Here is a 7,535-nt window from a genome sequence, read left to right as displayed (position 1 = left end):
AGCATACAATTTTTTTTCTTTACCATTGCAATAGTAATTCATCCACAACTTTCCCTATATTCTGGGATTGGGTAAAGTGGAATGTTCTACAGAGATCAAACACATGCAATTAATTTGATTTCTACTGTATTGTCCAGTCCATTTTCACAAGATCTAGGAGCAGAAGTAGCCCCATTAGTCCATCCTCCCACTCAGCTCCACTTCCCAGATTTCTCCCCGTAACGCTTGATGTCCTGACTAATCAAATACCTGTCAATCTCTGCCTTAAACACAACTCACAACCTCTGACTAAATTTTTTTTTCCACGTCCATTTTAAATTGACACCCTTTTGTCCTGAATTATGTCCTCTCATCCTTGCATCCCCTTAACATGGGGAAACATCCTTGCCACATCTATTGTCCAAAGCCTTTCAGCAAATGTTGCTCATACGCTAACTCATCCATTTCTGGTATCATTCCAGTAAATCTTCTCCGAAACCTCTCCAATGCCGGCAGGCCTTTTCTCAAACAAGTCGCCCAGATCTGTACACAATGCTCCAAGTGTGTGTCATGGGAAGGAGACATATGTTCACTCAGAGGAGAGTGAGCATTTGAAATTCTTCACTCCAATGGACACTCAGTAGTGTTAATTGAAAACATAGATTCAAAGATTTTTAGACATTAAGAATTCTGGATAAAATCTTTAAAATATTGCTGAGGTAGGAGATTAAGCATGGTCTTAGTGAACAGGTGAACAACTTGAAAAGTTACATGTATTCCTGTTTCATATAGTCATTGCCCAAGAAAATAAATGTTTAAATACCGAGTCTTCTTTAAACTTCCAGTTACCCCATTTACGAGTGTGATACACAGGATATCTTCTGCACAAATCTGCAGGATAAATTTTAGTATTTTCTTTGTAATTTCTTTTATTTATCTTGTATTTCTAATGTTACATATTTTATTCATTTGGACAAGGACCGAGATGGAGTGAGGTAATGGGGAAGCTTTCTGTTTGATCTGATGGGTTAGTTTTGAACCATTTTTTTTTTTTTTTAAATTTTATTTTTCACACTGAACCATATTAACCAAAATACACACAAACATTTCCCTCTTGAATATACAGTGTCATTTTCTCCCCTTCCCCCCCCTCTCTTCCCACCCCCCCTCCCCACCCACTCAACGTTCAACATATACAATACATTAAACCCATTAAACAATGTCATCACACAATGAAAATAAACAAGAAAATTGTGTCATTTGCTTTTACACACTGGGTCAGTTCATTTCGTCTTCTTCTCATTCTGTCATTTTATGGGGTGGAGGTCTGCGGTAGGCCCTCTCTGTTGTGTTCCATGTACGGTTCCCAAATTTGTTCGAATATAACCCTTGAACAATCTAGCTTGCTGCTTCTATGATCAGATTACCAGATATTTTTCCCTTTGCTGCTTATTTATCAAGTCTAGCTAGCAAGTCAGAGCAACATCAGATTCAGTGATAACACTGCCCTCTAGCCCTCCTTCTCAAATCAGTCATGGCTTTGTATATTTAAAAGAATTATTGTTTGATCAAAATATTAAGGAACTCCACAGATAGAGAAAGGCGATTAGAGGAATAAAAGGTTTCAAAACATTTTATATTGAACCAAAATTGTGCAATCTGGTTCTAAAATTTCCCAGCAAGTTCTCAATTAGGTCCCTCACAGATTTACACAGATCTAGAAGTGTAGCAGATCATTTAGATGTACAGACAGCAGGGTAGCAGGCCCTTCCGGCCCAAAAGCCTGGGCAACCCAATTGCCCTACCATCCCTGTACGTTTTGAAGGGTAGAAGGAAAATGGAGCACTTAGAAGAAACCCGCAGAGGTGCGGGGAGAATATACAATCTCCTTACAGACAGCGCCGGATAGGAAGCCCGGTCACCAGTACTGTAGCCACATTCCGCTAACTGTGCTGCCCCATACTTGGTAAAACCAGTTTGCCATTCTTTGTTTAAGCTGTTTGATTTCAGTTTTTGTACAGAATTTATGAAGAATTAATCTACTCAAGGTTGTGGGAATGTTTGAAGAGAGTGCACCTGTACATTCAAGGTCTTGGCACGAAACGGTGGCTAATGGACCGAGATGAAAGTGGTAAAATTGCACCTGGCCATTTCCCATTGTCTTAGTTCGCAACTTAAAAGAGACAACCTTGATGGCGAACCAAGGGGGTTAACATTCAGTAAGATGGCTCAACATTAGTGATCCTACCACTTCACGCTTGTAGTGATCCGAGATCAATCTTGGACTCCTGTGCTTATCTGTATGGGATTGGCACATCCTCTCTGTGACTGGCTGCCTTTTCAGATGTTCCTGTTCCCCCTCACAACCCAAAGACATGCAAGTTGGTAGGGTAATTGGCCACTGTAAATTATTGTTGGTGTTGGAATCTGGGAGAAGGTGGTTAGAATAAAATGTTTTTCCCTATTAACGGGTGGTTGATGGGTGCCATGGATTCAGAGAGGCAGGAAGTCTGTGCTGAATTACTCAGATATCACTACTGACCAAATAGAGGTCCTGAATTCAATTTGTGGCCAATGCTATAGTTCAGTCAGGGTTTGACATACAGGGAAACAGTCTAGGACTTTACTCCCTGGAGCATAAAAGAGTGAGGGGTGATTTGATAGTGCTATTTAAAATTAGGTTAGGTAGGTTAAGTAATAAGATAAAGTTTAATTCTGTTTTCTTGTTCAAATATAATTAAAAAGTACTTTTGTTTAAGTAAACCTGTGTTGTGGTGCTGTTTTTTTGGGCCTTACTTTTTGGGTTTACTTGAATAAAAGTAGTTTTTAATTATATTTGAACAAGAAAACAGAATTAAATTTTAACTTATTACTTAACCTACCTAACCTACTTAATCCCCCCTCCAATACCAAGCATAGGTGTGTGTAATGTATATTTAAGATGAGGAAAGTTCTTTGGATCACAGTCCAATCTCACTGGTTGCAGGCAATTCTTGTAGTGGGCACAAAAGTTGACATTAACAAAGTTCACCAGGCTTTGGTGCTTAATAGGCAAATGGTTACCACTCAGGAGGGTTCTTGCTGGTTTTCAGAGAGAGATTCCTTTTCCAGGACATCCGCAACTGATTCCTTCTCAATCAGTCTTGCTGATGAAACTTGCCCCCTTCACGGTTCTCCAGATGATCTTCTTTCTTTCAGGTCACCTCTCAGACCACCAATCTTCTCCTTTGACCAGGCGGCCTTCCAAAGTTTGCCAGCTTGTCTCTCTGGAACGGATTTCTGTCTCCTCTCTCTCTGTTTCACACCCTCCCTCTCTGACAGCCAAAACTGTTCTGTCCCTGCCTGCAAAAGTCACATGCTCCCCCAGCCAAGCTGTATGCTGCAAATTTGTTGCATTTTTGCCAAAAGCACTCTGCAAAAGTCCTGCAAATATTGTGTGTTTTAAAATGTGTGTGTGGAAGCTGCTCTAGCAATTCCTCCCAAACCACCCTGTAAATACTCTGTCACAGTATCTTTCTCTTTGATATATGAACTACACTGTTTCACCTGCTGAGTTTCTCCAGCATTCTGCTTTTACACTAACTGTGCTGCCTGTTATTTATTTACAACATGGCAGAAGCCGATTCCTTGCTCTGAAACCAATGCCGCCCAATCGGAATCAGACTCGGAATTCATAATTGTTGGTTAGACAGCAGCATTACAGGTGCAAAATTCCTATAAATTACATCTTAAAATATAAATAAATCAGTCCAAAAGAAAAGTGAGATGGTGTCTGTGGTTCATTGTCCAATAAGAAATCTGATAGTGGAGGGGAAGAAGCCATTTTTGTACCATTAGATGTTCCCCTTCAAGCTCCTGAACTTCCTTCCTGATGGTAACAGTGGGAAGAGGGTGTGGCCTGGGTGGTGAGGGTCCTTGATGATAGCTTTCTTAAGTCACCACCTCTTGCTGATGTCCCACCAGCCCCATATTTTACCCAATAGCTATGATGGTGAGAATTAATTGTCACAAGTACAACCTACAGATTGACTGAACTTTTGTTTGTTGAGGACACACAGGGTTTGATCTTTGGGCACCAAATTACACTGGAATATCCACAGAGAGACCAATCCCCTACATATCACTGGATAGAAGGGTGGTTGAGTCCCTCCAAAAATTGAGCTTTACTCATTCAAAAACCAGTAGAGAGGAAGCCATGTTTTTTGAAGGAGAACATCTTGGCTGCTCTGGAATGGAAAACTTCATTGTGGGAGCAGATGTGACAGAAGAAGGGCAATACCTGTGAATTGGAGGTGCAACACCTCGCATTTTATCTGGGCACTCTCCGTTCGGATGGCATTAATGTCAACCTCTCTGTTTTCTCTCTCTCCCTCTCTTTCCCTAGCACTCTTTTCCTCCAGCCCTCACCTCCTTCCCTCTATTCATAAAATTACCCCCTCCCCATCACTACTCAGCATTTTTCTCTTTTAACCTCCCACCCATGTCCACCTCTGACCTCTTGCCTGTTGGCCTGTGACCCCTGCCCCTTCTTCTCTCCTCCTCCCACCACCTCCCACCTTTTTATTCATACCTTGACGAAGGGCTCAGGCCTGAAGCGTTGGTTCCTTCCTTCCTTTCGACATTGCGTGACCTGCTGAGTTTCTCCACTACAATCAGAGCATCTTCAGGCTTTCCCATATAACTCACTGAGGGCCATACGGGGAAAGAATAACTACTATTCTCCTCAATTGATTAATTATTCTTTTGCAACAATCCATCAGGTTCAAGGCTACCTTTTCTAGATTTTAACACTGGATTTAATTTTAAGGTGAATTCAGATCTTCAAACTCGTGTGGTATCAACTGAGCTCGGATTCCCTGGGCTGCTCAATCGAAGACAAAATAATCATATCACGTGATCCCAAGATTTTAAAAGCAGAGGTAAGCCCATCTCGTCCGCTCCACCATTCTAATCATGAGCTGATCCATCCTCCCAGTCAGCCCCACTCCTCAGCTTTCTCCCCGTAATCCTTGATGCCCTGACTAATCAAATACCTGTTAATCTCTGCCTTAAATACACCCAATGGCCTGGTTTCCAGAGCCACCTGTGGCAACAAGTTCCACAGATGCAGAAAAATTTCTTGACTCGGAGGGTGGTGCATCTGTTTTCAATTGACACCCCATTATAGCTTCTTGTCCTAGAATCCTCAACCATGGGACACATCCTTGTCACATCTGCTCTTGTCTAAAGCCTCTATGAGGGTTTGTACTCCCAACAGTACAGTTCAAGAGTCAACAATTGTGCCTCTTTCATTCCTGGTATCATTCTAGTAATTCTCTGAACTCTCTACAATGCCAGCATGCATTTTCTCGAATAAGGCAGCCCAAAACTACCTCCAAGTGAGGTCTCACCAGTGTTTTTTAAAAAAAAGTCTCCAAAATACATGAGGGAAAAACTCTTCTGCTTCAAAAGAGGAATAAAACAAAGAGAACACGAGTTAGTTTTATCGTTGCCTCAGCTTTCCGATTCTTACAATTGGTCTGTGATCTAAAATGTTGACCCTGTTTCTCCATCCGTGGATGCTGTCTGACATATTGGGTATTTGCAGCATTTTCATTTTTATAGCATCAGCAGCTTTTTGATTTTCATCATCTCTTGGATGCTGAATTCTACCTTCTGTTTTCCTCTCAAGAACTTAAAAGCAAGAGACCATTTGACCTGTTGACTGCGTTCCGCCATTCAATACCATTGTTGCTGACGTCCGCATCCAAATGGCACACACTTTTCTAAGTCAATGTAGGACAACAATTGGGTATAATACAAGAGGGGAACCAGCATTGAAAGTGTCCTTATCCATCACCTTGACCTGATCTCATTGAATGCTGGTGCAGACCTGCAATGGAAGATTTAAACTGTTTTTTTACTTTTGCAGTCTTTGCTTCTGCAAGGCTGAGAACCTGCTTGTGTTTTAGAATCAGCAGACATAAGCTAAATTCCACCGAGGGGCCAGAGATGCTGTTATCTGACGAAAGGACATCTGTGCACCAAGAACATTTAATCTTCCTGCTTGTTTTGGTCACAGACTGTCAGAGGCGAAGCCTTGATGCAAAATAAACCATTGTATTCAAAGTGATAAGCTGAAAATTATGTTGAATCCTAGTATGCTAACTTACTCGCTTATCTTTCTTACTGTGCTGGGAACAGGTGCTTGGGTAAGCAGTTTTTGGGTAATATAAGCCATGGTCCTGCTGCTGAAGTTTGAGACTCTCCGAGAGGTGGCAACATCTCTCAGCAAAAAAAAAAATAATTTCTAGAGTCCAGCCAACGTCCCGGTCGGGGGAGGTGGAGAAGCTGCTACCGGTGCCCCGACAACCTACTACAAGTGTGCTGTCGTTGCCTCGCTTCGGCAGTTGGGACCAGTCCAGGCGTTGATAAATATAGATGGGAAAGGCTAGCATATTGTAGTTTGAAATCAGCTTTTGAATTAGTAATAAACATTTGTATAAACTGAACTGCTCTCGTTGTGTGTGTCTATTTTCTTTCGGTAGCTCAAACACTGTAACCAATCTAAAACTAACAAAGTGAGAGGTACAAGTTTACCCAGGACAAGACCTAAATGGTAAATGGCCTATCCAGTGTCGATTTCTTATTAATATGAAAAATCTCACACAAACTGATGAGAAATGTCCAGAGAAATCATTTTAGAGGGCCTGGTTTGCAGCTGGTGTGCAGAAATTAATGTTAAACTGAATATATTCCTCACACCCTTCCTTCAGGGGATATCTAATTGAAAAAACTTGCATACTTTGTACAATCAGGTAAGTTTCTTCTTTGGCTTGGCTTCACGGACAAAGATTTATGGAGGGGGTAAATGTCCACGTCAGCTGCAGGCTCGTTTGTGCCTGACAAGTCCGATGTGGGACAGGCAGACACGGTTGCAGCGGAAAATTGGTTGGTTGGGGTTGGGTGTTGGGTTTTTCCTCCTTTGCCTTTTGTCAGTGAGGTGGGCTCTGCGGTCTTCTTCAAAGGAGGTTGCTGCCCGCCAAACTGTGAGGCGCCAAGATGCACGGTTTGAGGCGATATCAGCCCACTGGCGGTGGTCAATGTGGCAGGCACCAAGAGATTTCTTTAGGCAGTCCTTGTACCTTTTCTTTGGTGCACCTCTGTCACGGTGGCCAGTGGGGAGCTCGCCATATAACACGATCTTGGGAAGGCGATGGTCCTCCATTCTGGAGACGTGACCCACCCAGCGCAGCTGGATCTTCAGCTGCGTGGACTTGATGCTGTCGACCTCTGTCATCTCGAGTACTTCGTTTACCTTAATGCCTAATTGTCATCAGGCCTCACAATGTCATTGTAATGTAAAGTTAGAGTAACTGGCCTCACAATGTCAGAGTAATGTAGCAAAGCCGGAAAAGCCAAGATAAACAAGAACACCTGCAGATACTGGGCTCTGGAACAGGATACAAAAGTGCTGGAGAAACTTGGCAGGTCACACAGCATCCACAGGAAATAAAAGGCAGTCAACGCTGGAGGGGGGCCAAGCCCTTCGTCAATATTCCGGAGAAACAGGTAGA

At 42.4% G+C, this 7,535-nt stretch overlaps 1 long non-coding RNA gene across 1 annotated transcript in view; it reads left to right on the top strand.

Annotated features, from left to right (window-relative positions):
- LOC138754566 (uncharacterized) overlaps positions 1-6,449 on the top strand; it is a 37,905-nt gene extending 31,456 nt beyond the window's left edge. The window contains exons 4-5 of the long non-coding RNA XR_011351825.1: positions 4,787-4,898; positions 5,651-6,449. This is a non-coding gene — a long non-coding RNA (uncharacterized lncRNA). The remainder of the gene's footprint in view (positions 1-4,786; positions 4,899-5,650) is intronic.
- Positions 6,450-7,535: the final 1,086 nt, after the last annotated feature.

Source organism: Narcine bancroftii, chromosome 2 (genome assembly GCF_036971445.1).
Source record: "Narcine bancroftii isolate sNarBan1 chromosome 2, sNarBan1.hap1, whole genome shotgun sequence".
NCBI classification, from domain to species: domain Eukaryota; kingdom Metazoa; phylum Chordata; class Chondrichthyes; order Torpediniformes; family Narcinidae; genus Narcine; species Narcine bancroftii.
This window is presented reverse-complemented; position numbering and strand designations above follow the sequence as displayed.